At 37.7% G+C, this 21,690-nt stretch overlaps 1 long non-coding RNA gene across 2 annotated transcripts; it reads right to left on the bottom strand.

Annotated features, from left to right (window-relative positions):
- Positions 1–15,700: 15,700 nt before the first annotated feature.
- On the bottom strand, positions 15,701–18,960 carry LOC110867741. Of its 2 annotated transcripts, none has more exons than XR_002551829.2 (7): positions 18,687–18,960; positions 18,524–18,612; positions 17,914–18,098; positions 17,531–17,645; positions 17,307–17,461; positions 17,160–17,224; positions 15,701–16,403 (listed from the first exon to the last, which is right to left on the bottom strand). It is a non-coding gene; the product is annotated as an uncharacterized LOC110867741 (long non-coding RNA). The 2 variants fall into 2 exon arrangements; XR_002551830.2 differs by having other exon boundaries at positions 15,701–16,194; positions 18,687–18,959.
- Between the last annotated feature and the right edge of the window lie 2,730 nt (positions 18,961–21,690).

Genomic DNA, 21,690 nt, shown 5'->3' with positions numbered 1-21,690 from the left:
CAATTAGGTTCGCTCCAAACACAATTTGTCTGTAGGTTCGCTCCAAAGATTAAGATCAAGTCCGCTTTTAGTGACAAAGTCGGTTGGTTCGCTTATCCGGTCATCATTAGATCCGCTTTTATGACACAACTTGTTCCGCTTTTGTGTCACTGCAATACATAAGTTCGTTTTTGTGTCAACCTAGAACAATCAAGTCCGCTTCAAAGGTTAAGATTAGGTCCGCTCCAAAGATACTTTTCTAATTTTCGGCCCAATGAGAAGTATTTCAGCACAAGATTTGAAGGCCCAAATAGGTTATTCACTTCACGCGTACTATTCACGAGGTCGTTTAGTGTGGTCAAGTCGCGTGAAAAAGATCCAATTCATTTGAAAGTCATTATTTCGCTTGGAAGCTAGTTCCAGTTCGTACGGTTTGTAGTTCAAATTATCAAAAGTCCATCAGTTCGTACGTAGTGAGTCTGGTCGTTTGATTTTGATCCGGGTCATAGCAGTCCGCACAGTTTGTCAAACTTTAGTCCGCACAGAATATTCATCAGTTCGAGTGATTCAGTTCGCACAGAGTATCAGTTTGATTCAGTTGCTTTGATAAGTGTTTTAAACTGATTATGTTTTGTTTGTTTGTGTACGTCAGGTGATACAGGTGTGAAACATGGACGAGGAATTCTACAACGCATTCGCTACTCCGAGTACCCCAATCACTGTTGCTCAAACCACAATGCTCGAAAACGAAACGGGAACAATGCGAAAACCACCCAAACTGTTGAACATTGAAGAATATAAAGGATGGGAGGGTCGGTTTGAGAACTGGGTACAAGCGAACTATCTTGATGCATGGGAGTGTGTGGAAACAAAGTATGTGAGACTGCTAAATGATGATGAAGAGGAAGTGGCGATCAAAGACATGAGTGCCGATGACAAGAAGAAGTACAAAAATGAGATGATGATGTTAAGCCTGTTACAACAAGCTGTGAAAGAAGATATTATGGTTTTGTTACAACACAACGGGAGTTCATATTCAATATGGAAAGCGTTGCGTTCAAAGTTTGTTGGAAGTCAGGAAATGGTGAAAAACAAGAAGTCGCTTTCGAAAAAAGAGTTTGATTTGTTTAGAGGATTGAAGAACGAGAGTACAAAACAGATCATTGAACGATATTGCAACTTGTTGGTGAACATGAAGAGGTTAAGCATTAACAAAGACAATGAAGAGTTAATTGAAAAACTTGTTGATGCTTTACCACATGAAACTTGGGGAACTTATCTGATGATGCTCAGGAACAAAAAGGGTTTTAGCATGTTAACTTTGAGCAAATTTATTGAAAAGTTGGAAGCTCAGGAAATGGAACAAAGAAAAATTGTTCGAATGAAAGATTTCGATGGTGAATAGGATATTGGGTTGTATTATAAAGCAGCAGTGAATGAAAAGTCTTCAAATCTATCTCCGAAAATAGAAACTGCTTACAATGCCAAGAATTCTTCTGGAAGTTCATCATCAGGATCAAACAGCAAAACAAGTTTTACATCATTTCCATCTTTTGATCCAAACATTTCAGCAACGAAAAATGGAAGAAAACTTCAGTGCAATATTGTATTAAATCTTGAAAATGATCAAGATTATTCTGAGGAAGTTGCTAAAAACCACATGTCTTTATTAGGAATGGTTTTAGAGTCTTACAGTTGTTTTGTTGCAGGTCGTATCGGAAATCCAATGCTAACAAAGGAAGATTACGACCAGATAGATGCTGAAGAGATGGAGCTAATGGACATAAAGTGGTGTTTGGCTAGCGTGTTACGGAGAGCTGAGAAATTCAAGCAAATCACGGGGAGAGATGATCTTTGTGAGGCTAATGTTTCTACTTTAGGTTTTGACAAATCTAAAGTCACTTGTTTTCGTTGTAGGGAGAAAGGACACTTCAAGAGGGAGTGCACTAACCGTGAAGCAAGTGGAGCTCAGAATCCTTTCAACAACAACAATGATTACTATCGGAAAGCCATCTATCACCAAGTTGGTCAACAATCATCTCAACAACATAAACATCAAGCTCAAACTGCACATGGAAGAGATGTGATTGAAGATACTGGAAAAAGAGCTTGTGTGGTTAATCAAAATGAAAAGAAATCATTCAACTGGGATAATTACATATCATCTGATGGAAAAGCTTGTGTGATTGATCAAGATGATGAGAAATTACCTGAGGGTTTTAGCTGGGAAAATTTTACTTGGGATGATTTTATTCCTGATCAAGCAACAACCCACACAACTTTTGTTGCCAAAGTTGATGATGAAAGTGATGATGATACTGAGTACTATGCTAAACAGATGGCAAAACATTTGAAGATGTTAGCAGAAAGTGACAGTGAGAATGAGAAGGCAAAGAAGAAAAAGAAGAAGATGAAAACACCGGTGAGTAGTGATGATGAAACAACTCCGGTGATTCGAAAGAAAGTGAAAGTTCCAGAGTTCAAGATTGATGAAGAAGCTGTTGCTAAGAAGAGTCCAATAATTTGTGAAAATTGTGAAGTTGTAAAGAAACAAAATAGTTCTTTGATTCACAATATGAATAGATTAAAGGAATCTTATGATGTGCTCAACAAAGCGATGAACATGTACAATAACACAAGTGAAGAGCAAGCAACTGCAATGAAAACACTTCAGGGAGCTTTCATGGTCAAACAAAAAGTTGTAAACAACTATATTGAAAAGTGTGTTGATCTCGAACAAAAACTTGAACTTCAAAGAATTGAAACTGAAAGAGTTAACCGTTTATTAAAGAGTTACTCATGTTCATCTTATGTCATTGACAGGATTTATCCAATGGCTGAAAGCTTGAAGGCATTTGAAGATAATGAAGTAACTGAAGAAAAGAAAGTTTCAGAAGAGAAGGTTGAAGAAAAGACTCCAGTGAAAAAGACCAAAAAGAAGAAAGACTCTGAAAAGACACCATCTGGTAAGAAACTAAGTGTCAGTTACAACAAGTGTCCACCCCCGCTGGAAAATGGATATCTGGCTAGGAATCCAAATGATGAAAGAGTCAAAAAGGCAACAAATTTACAGTGGGAGTCGGAGTCGTCAGTAAACTTGCCAGACAGTATTGATGTTGTGTTTACATCGTCTGACACTGATCAACAGTCTCAATTGATGAAGAAAGTCGTGGATCATGTGTTAGAAAACGATGACATAGAGGAGTCAAAGTCGGAGTTTGCGTCAGAGTCAAAGTCTGGGTCAACCACTCCGTGACAAACAGAAAAACAGGACAAAATAGTTTATGATAGAAAATTTCTGGTATCAAAATCTAATTTGGATGATGGATTGTTTAAAGTTGCATACACTTTGAATGATTATGACAAATTATATTCTGGTGAGGAATTTCCAATAAGAGGTGTCAAAACTGAATTGATAAATAAGGTTTTCAAACTCACAGAAATTAATATTTCTGAAATAAAAGACTTATGTCTTAATGAAAAACCTAAAAAATACACCTCAAGAGTACAACAAAGATTGAACAAGAAAAAGAATTACAGTTCTGGTTCAGGTTTCCAAAAGAAATCAAGCCATAACGGTAATTTCAAAAAGAAAGGATTAGGTTTTACTCCTACAGAAAAACAGAAAAATAAAAAATATGTTCGTGATTTTAAATCCAAAATGACATTTGTTTCAGGAACGTCATCTGAGGAAGAAGAAAAGAAAGATTTCTGGAGACAGTCAAACAATGAATTCCTTGCAAAGAAGCAAGATGAAGTGAAGAAAATGACTGAACAGAAGAAAGATACGAAAATCTGTTTCCGATGCAACATTGTTGGACATATTGCCCGAGACTGTTCTAAGGCAATACAATCAAAACAGGGAGTATTTCATAAACTCAAAGAGAAAGTGGTTGAGTTCGAACCACCAATTGATAGAACAAAATTGTTTAAAGATTCTACATTTGAAATTGGTGAGAGTTCGAAAAGTTTTACAAGAAGAGAGCTAAATCTGACAACCAGAAATGGGTTGTTAAGAAAGTTGGTGAAAGCTCTAGCGATGATTCTGATAGGTCAAAATCAGAGGAGCTATCTTCAGGCGATGAAACTGATTCCACAAAGTCAGTTGAGCCACATGTTGTTTCAAAATGTGAAGCTGTTTTAAAAGATGAAAAATCAGTTCCGATTATGAATGATGAAGATTTTCCATCACTTCGGGCTGAAAATTATAAAAAGAAAATTGGTAAAACTGAAATTTCTAACCAATTTTATAATGATAAACAGGAATTTGATGCTGAGAAGGTCTTTAACCCCAAGGTAAAACATATCTTTGGAAAGATGATTGACCGAAAAGTCAAAGGGGTTAAGGAATTTTATGAGAAGAAGAGGAAAGGTAAGAAACCGAGTGCTGGTGACTCGGTGAAACCCAAGGCTGGTCAGGCTTGGGTGGATATTTTCTTCGACTAAAAACCTGACTTGCCGGAGCTCCCAGGTTTGTAAGCGAGGAGCAGGTATCGGCATCTTTCTTGAGTTTTATTCGGTAATGTTAATCATTCAAAAGGTAAAAGGTTTGTTTGTGTTTGCTTTCTAGTGGTATTTGTTGGTTATAATTACAAGTGGTTAGGAGAGTTAATGGTGCTTGATTGCATATGGTAAATCAAGGACATTAATTTATACTTGCATTTTCCTACAAGTTGTTAAGAGACAATATGATGAACCACATCCCCGTTCCTACAAGTGGTAAAATCAATCAAACTTATTTTCCGGAAAAACCATTTTGATTAAAACAAACTTAAGTGTTTTGAAATCTAAATGGGAAAATAGTTTGTTGATAGGGGGAGTTCTGATTGTTTATGCCAAATGAATGGCGATTTGATGTGTTTTGATATCAGTTGTCATATTTCTGTATAGTTTGGTTTACTTTCATGTTTCTAGTGGGTCAAGAGCTTAGATAGTTTTCAAATTTCTTTAATGTGTTTGCATTTTAGGGGGAGTAGAAAATTTCAGAAAATCCAAAAACATTAGAAAATTTGAAAAAAAAAGTCAAAAATATGATAAAATTTAAAATGAGTTCTGTTGTGAAAAGAGGAAATGATAGTACATCAGTAGACTGTCACAACATGCTAAAGAATTGGAAAGTCAAAATGTGATAAACGATCTTATTGCAGATGTGTCAGTAGATTTTCGCACATTTAGTTCATTGAAACGAGATATAAACCTAATTCAAACTTGCTTGATTCGTGGGTAACTATTCTTGGATATATGAGTAACCCCCGAAATCTTGTTTGAAAGGTCCCTCTTTCTGAGATACTAGGTCTTTATAATTAGTGATATCTGGGGTATTATTCCGGGACTTCTGCTGTATGGAAGTACTGACCTAGTCCCCGAATAATACTTTCTGCAAAAAGCTTTGAAATATAAGCTCGCCCTTTAAAGGGGACCCACCTAAAGTCGAAGCCGTCATCTCTCTGCGTATATGGAAGTATCGACCTGAGCTCTCACGGCCCTCGCACATAACCTCTTTACAGATATCATCTGTGGTATACTCACCTGTAAGACTGAACTTTGGGATGGATACAGGAGTATATTCGAGTGGAGTGATACACAATTAAGTTTAAGTTTCTAAAACATTAATATCGTATCTCGAATCGATTGAAATTTGTATGAAAATTTAAAGTGGACCAATATACTGAGAATCTAGGTAAATTGTTTAGAACTGAGAATGTTTAAAGCTTAACGGTGTTAGTGATTTGTCTTAAAACTGATATGATCCTCTAGCACAAACTCACAAAAACATTGCCTGTAAATAGTTCATTTCTGCATGTACTTTCTTTCAGAAAATCCAAAAAGATTTTTGGTGTGTTTTAGCATGAATTTTTGAAAAGTCAAAAAGATTTTCGACGACTGATATTGAAAAGCCGATTTTCAAAATTCTAAGTGCTAAACATGATGAACAGTTGGTTTGGGAGATTGTGTTTGTTTTGATAAGAAAAATGTTACAATTCCAAGTGGTTCATCAGTATCTGATTGGTTGATTAGTTTGTGATTAGTGATGTCTATATGCTTAAATGTTTATCATAAAACTTATGTTTGTGGTAGAGTTGTTGTGCAGGAAGAGTCAGAATGTGAGGGGGAGTGCATGTTGGAGATGAGGAACTTAAAGATGTCAACATCCAAAAGAAGAAGTTTGTTGGTGATTTAAGAGTAAGAGATGAAGAAAGAGAGAGAGAAGCCCAAAGACTGATCAAGACTGAAGGTGCGAAGATACGACATTGTCAAAGACTCGATGAACGACTTCGTCAACATCTGAGGGGGAGTTTGTTAGTGCACTACATCTGTCGACTTCGTCTTGGATCGAGTCTTAGTTTTAGATTGTTAGATCAGGGCGCGTTTTACGAGAAAACTGGAGAGTATATGTGTTTTAGAGAGTAGGTCCGCTTATTCGTACATGTCCGTATATGGGAACCTACCTGGTCAGGTCCGCTTATACGTACATGGCCGTATGTGGGAACCTACCAACACTATAAATACCACATAAGCGAACTTGTTTGTAACTTTCGAGAATTCCATGCCGAAGTGCTGCTGGTGTGAGGTTTAAGCTGTAAACATTGTCAAATCAATAAAATCAGTAGTTTAAGTGAAGATCAAGCTATTTATATCTCCGTTTCTTGTTATTCCACACCTGAAACAGAGAAGAACGCCTCTGAACGACTCATTCGGGTCAGAACACGATCAGGGGCGGACCCAAGCCCACTTTAAGGTGGGCGGGCGCACCCCCGGAGAAAAAAAAAATAGTGTTAAATTCCGTCGAAAATCCCGTCCGCACCCCTTGGAATTTTTCGTCCGCACCCCTTGGATTTTTTGACCGCACCCTTGAACGCACCCCGTAGGTAAAAAGTGTTATCAATTTATATTTTAATTTGGTAAACTCTTATTTTAAAAAAAAAATACTACCTAAATTATATAACTTTTAATACCTAACTAACTAAACCCAAATACTCATACATTTACCCACTTATAATTCCTAACTAGCTAGTCCACTAAGTCTTAGCCCATTAACCAAACCCAACAATATTTCAAACTATAATAGAATAATTAAAGCCCAAAACCTTTAGAAATTCTCTCCCTCTCTCTCCCTCTCCTGCATCCCTGCACTGCCAACGAACAACATCACCCAGCGACAACAGTCCAGCAGCCGGCGACCACCGTAATCAGCCACCATACCACCGTCATTTGACACCAAATCTAACCGGAATCCGAACACGGGTAAGTTTCTTTGTATTCTGATGATTTTGGTTGATATTATAGGAGAAAAAAAGGTAATAAAGTTGTTAAATAGGTTTGAAATTTTGTGTGTTTTGACGTTGTTTATGGTTTTTTAGATGATTTTTAGGGTGATTATGTTGTTTATATATTTTTAGGGTGATTACAACTAACGTTATGATTTCTAGGCTTGAATAGTTGAAAATTAAAATTGAAACATTATGTTATGGAGCGATGAACTTATGTTATATAGAGAAAGAATTGTTTAAAAATTTAGTTTTAAGTGATGTTTTGGATAGATTTCAAAAAATGAAAACCCGTAGGGCGTCGACGTTTTAATTATGTGTGTAACAAAGTTTACATGTTTTTGATTATTATATAAATTTAGTTTGATGTTCGTTTGTTTTACATGACCCGACCCGACCCGATACGAACCGATTTTTTTACTCATATAACTAGGGGCCTAAAATTTTTAAAAATGTTCCGCACCCCCATGGAAAAATTCCTGGGTCCACCACTGAACACGATCCTACAAATGTGAGCAAGAAGGGTGAGTCGAGCACACCGGCCAGAGCCACAACCGGTGTCGGAAACAAGGGAAAGGGTTACATGGGCACTCTGCCCAAGTGTGATACGTGCCAGCGCCATCATGCTGGTCAGTGCAGATTGAGGAAGTGCGAATCATGTGGAAAGAACGGCCACACAAAGGATACGTGTTGGGTCGGAACTGGTGCTGGGCGTGTTGGTAATCGAGGTAATGGGAATGGTAATGGAAACCTCCAGCAAGGAGGAAATTGCAGAAATGGAAACCGTGGAAACATTGCGAATCAAGCTGGGAGTGGAAATCGCAACCAAAACAACACTCAAGGTGGAAATGGGAATGGAAATGGTCGAGGACCGGGATGTTTTAATTGTGGAGAAGTTGGGCACTTTAAGAGGGAATGCCCAAAACTGAATCAAGCCTGTGGGATAGTTTTCAACATTGGAGCAAGGGAAGCGCGCCAGGATCCAAACGTTGTCACTGGTACGTTCCCTATAAACCAACGCTTTGCATCTGTTTTGTTTGATACTGGTGCCGACTATAGCTTCATATCGTTAGAATTTAAGAATATGCTTGGGTTAACTGCTAGTAAGTTAGATATCCCGTACTCAATTGAACTGGCTAATGGGAAGCTAGTTGAAACCAATCAAGTCGTCAGAGGTTGCGTAATTGAGCTGGGAGAACGCGAGTTCACTTTGGATCTACTACCGGTCGAGTTGGGAAGTTTCGACGTGGTAGTAGGGATGGATTGGTTGTCAAGCAACAAAGCCGAGATTATTTGTCACAAAAAGACCATCCACATCCCAATAGAAGATGGAGAGACGATCGTAGTTCATGGAGAAAAGCGCGATACGCCTCTAAGAATCATTAGCTGTCTGAAAGCTAGAAAGTGTTTACAGAAGGGATGTGTTGCCTTCTTGGCACACATCGTGGATAAAGAAGCTGTTGAGCCAAAGATCGAAGACATTCTAGTTGTAAAAGAATATCTTGAAGTCTTTCCAGAAGACTTGCCAGGATTACTGCCGCAAAGACAAGTCGAGTTCCACATTGACTTAGTTCCAGGCGCTGCGCCTGTGGCTAAGGCACCCTACCGACTTGCGCCTTCGGAGATGCAGGAGTTGTCAACGCAACTCCAGGAGCTGTTAGACAAAGGGTTCATCAGACCAAGCTTCTCACCTTGGGGAGCTCCAGTTTTGTTTGTCAAGAAGAAGGATGGTAGCTTTCATATGTGTATCGACTACCGGGAACTGAACAAGTTGACAATCAAGAATAGATATCCTCTGCCGAGAATTGATGACCTGTTCGATCAGCTGCAAGGTTTAAGTTTCTATTCAAAGATCGATCTACGATCAGGATATCATCAGTTAAGGATTCAAGAAGAAAGTATTCCCAAGACTGCGTTTAGAACGCGATATGGACATTATGAGTTTCTGGTGATGTCGTTTGGGTTGACAAACACGCCAGCCGTTTTTATGGATTTGATGAACAGAGTTTGTAAATCGTACCTCGACAAGTTCCTGATTGTGTTCATCGATGACATTCTGATCTACTCGAAGACGAAGGATGAGCACGAACAACATTTAAGAGCTATTTTGGAGCTACTTAGAAAGGAGAAGTTGTATGCCAAGTTCTCGAAGTGCAAGTTCTGGTTACGCGAAGTCCAATTTCTTGGACATGTGGTTAATGGAAATGGAATTCATGTGGATCCCACAAAAATCGAGGCAATAAAGAACTGGGAGACTCCAAAGACGTCAACCGAGATTCGACAATTCTTAGGTTTGGCTGGTTATTATCGGAGGTTCATTGAGGATTTCTCAAAAATCGCTCAACCTTTGACTTCCCTTACGCAGAAAGACAAGAAGTTTGATTGGGGAGACAAACAAGAAGAAGCGTTTCAGTTGCTGAAGAACAAGCTTTGTAATGCACCGATCTTGTCGCTACCCGAAGGAACAGAAGACTTCGTGGTATATTGTGACACCTCGCGTCAAGGTTTAGGATGCGTGTTGATGCAGCGTCAGAAAGTTATAGCATACGCGTCACGCCAGTTAAAGGTACATGAGAAAAATTATACCACGCACGACTTGGAATTAGGCGCGGTGGTATTTGCGTTGAAGATCTGGCGACATTATTTGTATGGTACGCGATGCACAATATTCACTGATCATAAGAGCCTGCAGCACATATTTGACCAGAAAGAGCAAAACATGAGACAAAGACGCTGGGTTGAATTGCTAAACGACTACGACTGTGAAATCAAGTATCATCCAAGGAAGGCGAATGTGGTCGCCGATGCCCTAAGTCGAAAAGAAAGGATCAAGCCCATAAGGGTTAGGGCCTTGGAAATGATTATCCAGACAGACCTCTCCTTGCGCATTCGTGCCGCGCAGAAAGAAGCTCTCAAAGAAAGGAATATTGAGGACGAGTATCTACGTGGGATGGAGAAACAGTTGGTGCCAAACGAGGAAGGAACTTTGTGCTTCATGAAACGAATTTGGGTTCCTCTATTTGGTGGATTGAGAAAGATCATTTTCGATGAAGCTCACAAGTCGCGGTACTCGATTCATCCCGGTTCGGATAAGATGTACCAAGATCTTAAGGATTTCTACTGGTGGCCAAGGATGAAAGGTGATGTTGCGGTATACGTTGGTAAATGTTTAACATGCGCCAAAGTGAAAGCCGAATACCAAAAGCCTTCAGGTCTTCTGCAACAACCTGAAATACCCAAATGGAAATGGGAACAAATTTCGATGGATTTCATAACGAAATTGCCAAGGACGCCCAAAGGCCACGATACAATTTGGGTAATAGTAGACCGTCTAACGAAATCTACGCACTTCTTGCCAATCAGGGAAAAGGACAACACGAGCAAACTTGCTGAGATATACATGAGAGAGATCGTTGCACGACATGGAGTGCCTCCCTCAATCATCTCTGATAGAGACGGAAGATTCATGTCAAGGATTTGGCAATCCTTTCAAGAAGCATTCGGTTCTCAGTTGAACCTAAGTACAGCTTTTCACCTGCAAACAGATGGACAGAGTGAACGAACAATTCAGACTTTAGAAGATATGCTACGAGCTTGCGTAATGGATTTAGGTGGAAGTTGGGACACTCACCTACCATTGGTCGAATTTTCATACAATAACAGTTATCATGCAAGTATTCAAGCCGCACAGTTCGAAGCTCTTTATGGACGCAAATGTCGATCACCGATTTGTTGGGCTGACGCAGGTGATAGACAGCTAGTTGGTCCGGAACTGGTTCAAGAAACGACAGACAAGATTGCACAGATCCGAGAGCGCATCAAGGCGGCTCGCGATCGACAAAAGTGTTATGCGGACCGAAGAAGGAAACCTCTGGAATTCGAGGTGGGAGATATGGTATTATTGAAGGTTTCACCCTGGAAGGGTGTGGCACGCTTTGGAAAGCGTGGGAAGTTGAATCCGCGTTACATTGGTCCGTTCAAAATTCTGAAGAAGGTTGGTTTGGTAGCATACAAGTTGGACCTACCTGCTGAACTTAATGGCGTTCATGATACATTCCATGTATCAAACCTGAAAAAGAGTCCAACACAAGAAACAGTTGTCATTCCTGCTGACGAAGTTCATATCGACGACACGCTCCACTTTGTCGAAGAACCAGTAGAGGTTACTGATTGGAAGATTAATAAGACCCGCAGGAGTAGTGTCAAGCTCGTCAAGGTTAGATGGAATGCACGGCACGGCCTAGAATTCACGTGGGAACGTGAGGACCGTATGAAGGAGAAATACCCCCATTTATTTCCCAAGACCCCTGCAACTAGAAGCAGAACCTAAAATTTCGGGATGAAATTTTCTTAACGGGGGGAGAATGTGACAACCCTCACATTTACAGGTATCCGTACACTTAAATAATATTTAATTTATGCTTAATGACTGTGCTTGATTACAACTGTGATTAAACAGCTTTCTGTTTTCTGTTACATACATACACATGCATCACATTTTATACTGTCACTCTATTTATTACACGCAAACATTAGTGACAAACTTGATGCACAAAGCACAGTTAGCACAGTGAGCGGATAACCCAGAGACATGCTGACAATGCCAGCACCTAGACAGACAATGTTTTGGAGGCCAGTATGAGCCAGGAATAGAATACTACACTAGTAGGGAGTGTAGGGAGGTGAGGACCATAAAACTGCGTCACTAGGTGATAGTTATAGTGCCCGGAAGTGCCTAAAACACACTTTAAAGCAGAATTCTGCACTAAATAACCAAAATTCAGCATTTAATAATGCTAGTAAACTGCAAAAACTTGGCAATATAGTCCTAGATACTTTCCAAAGTGTTGGGAATTAAATGTGTCACTAAAAGTATTATAAAAGACACTTTATGGATTAATTTAGAACTTTAACGGAACAACACCCAACCGAACAACCGGACTTTACCCGGAACATAAAAATATTGCCAAGCACATTGTTTTTATTTTTTCTGAGATAGTTAGGGTCCCCGAACACCCTAACACACTTTATATTATATAACACACCATAACCATTAACTAAACACTTGTTACTTAACTAGATCACTAACTAAATTGTAACCATCCATTTGAAAACCAACCCCATACCCCCCCTCGAACCGGTTATGGGAAGTGGGGACACCCCCCATGATCTTTTTATTATTTTATTGGTTGATGTTGGTGGATAAAGAACATGTTACATGGTGGTTAAAGATGAAACTTGGTTTATATAAGTGCACAAGGGATTGATCTTCTCATTCACAAACTCACAACACAAACAAACTCTCTCCTCTCTTCTCCTCTTGGATCGGCCGAAACCACCACACCCACCATCACCACCTTCAAGTTTTCCTTCAAGCATTCTACATACATCCAAAGGTGATAGAGATCCTACAAGCAAGCTCGGTGTGTTCGGAAGCTCAAGGACCTCTCTCATTTTCTTTTATCCATCACATTTACACTCTTGAACTTCCCTAGCCTTGTGCTAGTAGTAAGTTTTTAGATCTTCATCTTCTTCATATTTTTGGTGGTTAATAGTAAAAGAATGGTGAAATGATAAGAACTCTAAAGAACATAGTCAAAGTCTTGAAACATAAACTAACAAAGTGATGAAGTTGTGTTATAATGGTGAAGAAATCATGTTGTTCTAGTGTTGTTATGATTATTGTTTGTTGTTTGTTAGTAAAAATGGTATGGTTCATCACATGGACTTGCTAGATCATGTTTAAAGGCATGAACTAGCAAGATGTGAAAGTTAAAGATGTGTAGGATGATGAAATCATCCACACATAACCATGAACTTGAATAAATGAAAGTTTCTTGAAAAATAAAGATCAAAATAAGTTATAATCTTATAGATCTAAAGATCTATGAGTGGTTTTTCGAAAGAACCAAGTGAAAGGTATAAGTTTTGTTAAAACTTGGATCTTACATGAACTAATCACATTTTTAGTGGATAAAGAAGTGTAGAAACACTTGTGTAATAAGAAAATTTCACAAGGAAATATTTTTAGAAATTATGGCTAGAAGTTGTGAAAATACAAATTCTTTAAAAATAAAGTTTTAAAAGAACCAATCACATTTTTAAAGGTAACAAGACTTACTAAGTATGCTAGTAAGTTGCTACATGTTTTTATAAAATTTTCAAGTTTATAAGTTTATGGTTTATTCTTCTTTTTGTCAAGTTTGGTAATTAGAAATTGTATGATGATGATTGATAATTGTTTGAATGAATTTTTGGAAAAGAAAATGATATGCTAGTAAGCATGGACGCCTCCATTTACAAAGGAAACTCTGGCGAATTTTTCCTAAAAATCAAACACTTAGAAAATATTTTTCTAGTAAGTGTTTACAAATATATTTTTAACTTGGTTTTCAAAATACACTTCGCCATGATTTTATTACAAAATACTAAGTGCCGGAGGTTGATTTTCGTAAATAAAATTTGATAAATATATATTTAGAATATATATTTTATACTAAAACTCTTGTGTGATTATTTGATTATTTTGTGAACTAGTTATATAATTTTTAGGATAAAATAATATAACTATCATATACCATAAAATTACGACTCCAAAATAATATCAAAATTCTCACGAAATAAATATTTAAGTTACACATTTATTATTACAACGCGAAAATGCTAAACGTCACTTATGTAATGTTTCAGAAAAATACACTTATTCATATATTTTTGGTAAAATATTATTTTGGGAAAATTATGAAGTAAAATATAATATTTTTGGGAAATATATATATATTTTGAATTAAGATGTTTTAGACAAGTAAATTAAATATATTTTCTAAGTGAGACTTAAAATATATTTTTCGGAATTACAAATGGGCATGTATAAATACCCCCATCTTGGGAAGGAAATACACTTATAAAATACATAAGAAGTGTGGATACAAAATAGTTGCCAAACTATTTTTCCTAAATACAAAAGTTATGTTAAAATAATTATTATTATTATTTTAACAAATATAATATCAAAGTTACGCAACTCAAAACACTAAACCCTAAGCCAAGGCACGGCCCATTCGTCTAATAGACATTAGTACGTGTAGGTCGTCACGCAGCAGATCGAGTTTGGGGTTGACGTTACAGGATACGCACTTCTGTGAGTTCATGTCCCCCTTTTCTCTTTACTGTTTTCCAGTTTTATACTTCGGGGGTGAAATACATGTGATAATTATTACAACCATTTATTTACATGGTATGGTTAGCGTAGGGAGGATTTATACTACTATATCATGTGAGGGGTGGGTACAACACTTAAGGCCATTAATACTTGTTGTTATGACCGAGGGACACAAGAGTGATAGATCTATTTGGGTGTAGCGAGCCCACACCCGTGAGGCCGGGGCGGCCTATAGAGGTGTCTGTGTCTTACCGCCGAAGCCTAGTAACAAATTTGCTAGGTTTGAGTTTTCCTGCACTTTCTCACACATATGAGTGGCTTTGCAACCCATTGGTGATCTCTTTTTTCCTTATTGCTACATAACAGGGACTTTTATTCATACATGAAAGGTTTATTCATACTCACTTTTACATGAATTCGCTCAACTTTTGTTGATTTTTCAAACTACATATATTTCAGGAAATTAATGGATCTGGCGAAGTATGCAATCGTGTCAAGCTGCGTAGGAAGTAATGATGTCATTCAGGTTTAGGAGGTGTGACCCTTGCCTGGACGGGTTACAAGTCTTAAACCGTGTCTTTATTAAGTCTTTAGTTGTGTCAAGTGAACATGTTTTAAATTTTGTCGTGGTTGTATTATGTTTTATTTGTCAACTTTTAAAAACAATGTTGTTGTGGTAACTTTTAGAACTTAATGAATGGATGACTATCACGTGTTTTATTTTCATATAGCATTGTTATGATTGTGCTATGGTATTAAGAAGTCACACCAAATAAACCCACGCTTCCGCAAAAGCCAGGGTGTGACAGCACAACGATTGTCAAGTGGCTATTGAGGGTATGGTTCCCCGGGAGAACACTCAAGCCAAACTCTGAAGCCAGTGTGAGTCAGGTTAAGACAACATAGTCTGGCTAGCATGGGGCAACGGGGCTCTCCAATTTAAAGAGTGTGGTGGCCTAACATAAGAAAGTTGACATTTCAAAAAAAAAAATACTAATACTAATACATAATGTGATTAGTAATTAATTAGGTAATACTACTGATATTGTTGATACACTAGTGGAAATGCCCGCGCGTTGCGGCGGGTGTCCCGATGTCATTACGAACCACAACTAATATTCCATACATTCACGTGTTGCGGGAGTATCACTACTGTATTGGCATGCAGTGTACTTGTTAAGGGAAGGAAAACTAAAACACAAAAAACGTAAAAGGAAAATAAAACAGAGAGGCGCTGCGCGACCAGATAACGGCGCGTCATTGGCTAGGATGAATAATGAGAGGGAAGGAGTTGGTTTTTAATATAAACTTTTTTTTTTTGAATAAAGGGCATCGCCCGGCAAACTATATAACACACAATGAAAAAATTACACCAAGGGGGCATTCCCCCGTAACATCCCAGAGACACAGCAACACATCCCTGTATTTCAGCACTTTACGGTGAAGTATAACAGCCCAATCCTAGTCCCTTTGAGTCTGACTAATAAACCAGAACTGGGCCTTTAAAAGATGACCAGCCCAAACGTATAAACCAGGACCTTTTCCAGTAAAAATGCTACCAATGCAGGTCCGGAGTAAAGTTTGATGCGACCAGCTTCTAACAGCCATATAAAAGCAGCCTGAAGCTCCCGTCCAGTGCAGCAGGAGCTTTATACTTGCAGTCTGCAGACTGTACAGAACAAGCTTGTTCCAATAATGCAACCAGGTCCATATGAATGCGTCCAGCGCTCAGCGGCCATAGCAATGCAGCCTGAACAAGCTCCGAGACCCAGCAGCATCAAAGACCTGAACTTGTGATAACAGCAGTTGTAATAGATCAGATTTCTTGTACCAGACCTTTAATCTAACAAGCCTATTTAGCTTAAAAATATGAAATATAACCAAATAGTGAATAAAGTCATTGGCAAACCCAAAACGATGACAGACAAATAATGGTGTTAATTTTTGTGCACTAAATAGGTAACAATTAAATCTGGTGTTATATCAACTGTGACCTGCAAATATTAAAAAAATATCCATTAAATGAAAATATTGAAATAATACATGAAATGGTAGTATTGAAGTATTGATTTGGATTTTTGGTGAGGGTCGAAACATGCCAGGTTTGATGGCCAGAAACAACGTTTCTTTTTTCCAAAATTATTTTTTTAAATATAATTAAGAAGTCAAATATAATTATAAAAACTATAATATTTCAGTAATAATCTAATTTGTTCTTAGTAAAACGATTTGGGATGATTTATGCATTAAAAATACACTTTCAAGTTTTAACCCGTTTGAAGCATTTAACAAGCCTGCTTTTAAGCAATGTTTTTTTTTTACCCGTTCTTAAGACTGGTGGGTGTGGGCGTGGCTAAGGGCGTTGTTGGCCCTTTAACGTCGGGTACATCACCCTGGGTTGGCGTTTTGGTGGGCGTTGCCAGCTTGGAGTGGCAATAGTGTTTGGCGTGGGGCGCTGGCCTGGGGTGACGTGTCTGGCAATGGTTGGCTGGGCGTGGATGACCATTTGGCAATGGTTAAATTAGGTGCCACATGGCACCCCAACGCCGGGCCACGCCCCTTCCACACCCCACTTTTTTGGGTGTGGACTGGTGGAGCCACACCTGCCAAGTGTCGAGCAATGCCCCCAACCCAAACCCCTCCACACCCCTAGTCTAAGTAGCAGGTCAAAATTGCCACCTTACTAACGATGACTCGTAGAAAGTAACATAAAAATGGAACTATGAGAATTGATAACATTTGAAATTTACCTTAACCTTTGTCTCGGTTCATCTCCATAAAATTTGTAGACCAACACACCTAAGAAGGCAACAATCTGCCAAACAAAATTCTTGTTACACGCAAGAAACTTGGATAGATATGAAGAAACAAGGATTCATGTAATTTTTTGATGATACCAGTTGGACAATGAGTCAATGATGAAAATGAATGCATGGTCTCTTGCAACCAGTAACTGAAATTTCAACCTCAACCACCAGCGATCTGGTGGGACATTCGCACGTAGGATAAACACAGCCTTACATTCTGTGCAGTGAGAGAAAGCAAACCCCTCCTGCACCCATATGTAAGAATTAATTAATTATTCAACACACAACAATAAAGAGTAAATTTTAAAACTTACCCTGGCAGACCTCCAATTGTCAAGACATGACCTGTGGACATATTTTTGGGTGCCTCTACAATGGCATGGTGTAATCAAGTCTTCTCCTGTCAATCATTGGAACTTGGAAAGGCACCTGCATCAATCAAATGCATCACACAGGTAACCAAAATACCCGCACAATAAGTCTAATCTTTCAAATCAAGTTAATCAACTATACAACCGCTTAAATTACCTATGATTTAACACTTTAACCTAGTTAATATGCTGAAACTGTATCCATATTCATGCTAGTTAATACGAACCAAAAATATACTTCCGTGATATTAGTTGAATTCAACAACAAAACATGAAACCTAAAATGATATGTTAATTGATGATAATTGTATCCACAAAACTCGTACCGTAATCACGATTAATCAAATTTCAGGTTGTTAACTCATACAAATCTCCGTTGTTGATACGTATAATCAATCGTGTGTTACCCATGCGCGTGAATGAAGCATGCTATGAACATCCAATCCGATCGAACACTTTCTCGAACTCAGTGAAAGCGTTGTGGTGCCACTGTGGATGACGTTGATCTCTTCTGTAATCAAATCAATAGCAACAAATTTATTAAACTGCACAGAAGAGACATACCTGTGCATTCAATACCAACCAAAGACAACGTTAATGGATTTATTTGAAACAAAATCACAGTTAAACTCAATAATAAACTGCAAACTGAAATTAGAAGATAGGAAACTTGCCTAAAAAGTAGAATTGCAATCTAAAGCAATTACACGTTTTTAATTATAAAAAGTACCTTAAATTTCTTTAACCTAGACTTGTTATCAACACAACAGGCTAGAGCAGAGGTTCTATGGTCCCAAACACAATACCAAAGACACCATTACATAACAAAAGCATAAAAATACAAATTCATAACCATCAATCTGCAACAGGAATCATGACTGAGTTCATATATTACAAGAAATAAGAAACAAAAGCAGTAGAGAGGGAAAGAGAAACCTGAAGATGTGGTGGTTGACGAATCGATTAGCGTTTTGGCGAGATGAAGAGGGGTTGTTTCAATCCGTCCTTTTAAACACCGATTACACCTTCGAAACACGGGTATAGATCAGTCTCATTCGATTATCATCATTACCAAACATAATCAAATCCAAAAACATACCTCTGGAATTGTCAATCGGAACCCTAGGTATGGCTCTGCCCGAATCCTAATAACCCATTGACTGACTTGCGACGGAACCCTAAAGCCATCGTCGGGCTTCGCTTTGTCCACAACCTACCACCGCCATCATCCGTACACCATCATCACTGACCCGGCGTCATCTCGGTTCTCTCTCTCATGTGTGTGTGGATTCAATTCAAGGGTGGAGACTGGAACGAATGAGAATAAATCACCGATGACGGTTGATTATCCTAGCGTTTCAACAATTAGATCATAAAGGCAGGAGGAGGATTTGTCAAATTTACCCCCGAAACGTCTTAAAATTTTGCAAAAATGTTCCAATTCACCCGCTTATACCCACTTGTACATAATGCTTCAAAATTGATACGTGTGGCAAAATTACCATCTTGTACATCACTTCTCCTTTTTATAATAGTATAGATAATATGATTACGGTTTTCAATTTTAACTAACCATCAAAAGATTATATACACTCATTACTTAGGTAATTAATTAACTAACAATAACTATAACTTTATATGTTAGTTTAGAAGTATGATGAAGACTAAGTAATAATTTTTAGGTATTTGTGTTTATTTGATTTATTATTGAATTTGATTTTTTAATAGCTTGCGTTTAGTAACTTTTTAAAGCTAAAAAAACCGAATATGCATATGTGTATTTCGATTGAATACGCAGGTTTGCATTCAATATAGAGTTCTTTTTGGTGTCGTAGGCTATGAGCGTCGGTACTGTAACGAATTTAACTGATTCTTACCGAACATCAGTATCTGTATCGCTACTATCGAAGCCGGAACCGGTGTTATTTTAAGGGTTTTCTATTAATGTAAAAGATGACTTAACTTTTTTTGGTTCCTATATTGAGTGTCAGTACCGTAACAAACTAAATCGATACCAACCGAATTTTCGCCGCGTAGCGCGGAGAGAATCATACTAGTTAATATTAAAGTTGGCTGCTACTCCTTTTTCTCGTTGAACTCCAACCGCACAAACTATGGAGCAGGCCTTTTTTTTATTGCAATAGGTTTCTCAAAAAAACAACAATAAGTGTTTTATGCCTTCATAAAGCCCCTATAAAGCCCCACACACCACTACAAGGGGTTTTATGAGACAAAAAAAAGTGGGTGGCGTTATATATATGGCGCCTGATGAGGGAGGGGATTTCAAAAATAGACCAATAAAAAAAAAGCAAGTGTTTTTTTAATTAATTAATAAAATTGAAAATTAATAATTAGGTAATGATAGGTATGGGCTTTATGACTGTGTGACGTGGCACGACACGTGTCGCATAACGCCCCACAAGGGGCTTTATGACTACGAATGGCCTAATATATCAATTTCTTTTTGTTTTGTCTCTAGCGCCCCTACCTCTGAAAATTAATAGACATCCCGTTGAACACGAGACATGGATTACAATCATTCTCGTATAGTATTTAACTATTTGTATAAATGTTTGTAGAAATAGAGAGAAAAATAAGTTTCTTTTAAAGGATTTAGTGAAAATATGATGTAAACACCGAATACGTTTATAGGTGTTTTAACCCTTAGGGACATATAGTTTAATTATACGTCATATGACAATCATAATAAAAATACTGATTATCGTGGGCCAAAGCAAATAATTGAATTATTCTCATCATTGGAATAAGGCAAATTATAACACGTTACGTTACATGTGTCGTTATACTTGTTCCCCATATAAATACAAATACAATTATTGATTTAACTAATCATACAAATGATAACACGTTACATTTGTCATTACTGATTGCAAAAATAAATTGGTTGTTTACACATAAATGGTATAAGGCATTTGGAAAATCTTGAATTTCGTAATACAAACATTGCTTATATCTGTTCTATATTTGAATTAATGCCTACCTATGATATACTGGTTAAAGTTTTTTTACGGCAAATGTTAATATTACCCTACTTTTATACCAAGTAATCTAAACTACTACGCCTTTGCCCAGTTGATATCATATTTGTCCCTTACAAAAGTAGTATGGATTGAGATTCGAATTCTTGCAGGTGCAAGTTTTATTGATATTTAGATGTGAAAAAATTGTTTAAAATATTTGAACTAAGCATTTAGTTTTATCATTCCCTTTTTTTTTTTGAATAACGGATGTTATCATTCCTTTTAATTTTATAAGTTACAAACAATAATCCTTTCAAAATATTTCCTTGTAACAATAACTTAATTCATAGACGTTTATAAAACAAAAATATTCATAAGTAACTCGACTTTTGTTCATATATAGCATATAGGGAATGAAGACACAGATTAAACGCCTCTAGGCTAAGACTATGCGTAGTTATAAGACCACTTGTAATGGGCGTTGTTTTTTCAAAATTTCCCCCAATCACGCCCAATATCGCCTCATCCCCACCCCTCTCGGTGTTTTCGGGCGTGTTTGATCGACTTTTTTGTTTTCGCGTGTTTTAAAACACGCTGGAGGGACGAGAATTTGACTAATAGGACCGTTGCAACGGTCATAACAACGGCTAGAAATTTATTTTTTTTTCTTTTTTGACTTCTCACCTATATATATATACACACCTATACAATTTTTACAAACCAAAACTCATACAGTACTTCCATTTTACAAACAAAAACCTTTACAATCTCAAATATTAAACCATTTTTATAAAAAAATGGGTTCCCCTAGTTCCTCGTCCATCGCAAATTATTACTATAAAGAGTTTTTAGCGGATGATGGTGAATCCACCGATGAGGAGGTCGAGCAAGAGGCGGTTACGAGTGCTTGTCAACTAGCGGTGAGATATGTGAAGTATTGTCGCCGGCCCGAACGTGAAATTAAAATAAGAGATTATATTGAACGAGACCGATGTGTGGCAAACGATCGGTTGATGAAAGATTATTTCGATAAGGCGCCAACATTTCCAAACCCAGAAGTTTTTAGGCGTCGTTTCCAAATGAGTAAGCGTTTGTTTCTACGCGTCGTCGACGACTTAGAAA

Source organism: Helianthus annuus, chromosome 7, assembly GCF_002127325.2.
Source record: "Helianthus annuus cultivar XRQ/B chromosome 7, HanXRQr2.0-SUNRISE, whole genome shotgun sequence".
NCBI classification, from domain to species: Eukaryota; Viridiplantae; Streptophyta; class Magnoliopsida; order Asterales; family Asteraceae; genus Helianthus; species Helianthus annuus.
Note: the sequence above shows the minus strand (reverse complement) of the source record. Positions and strands in the feature narration are given on the sequence as shown.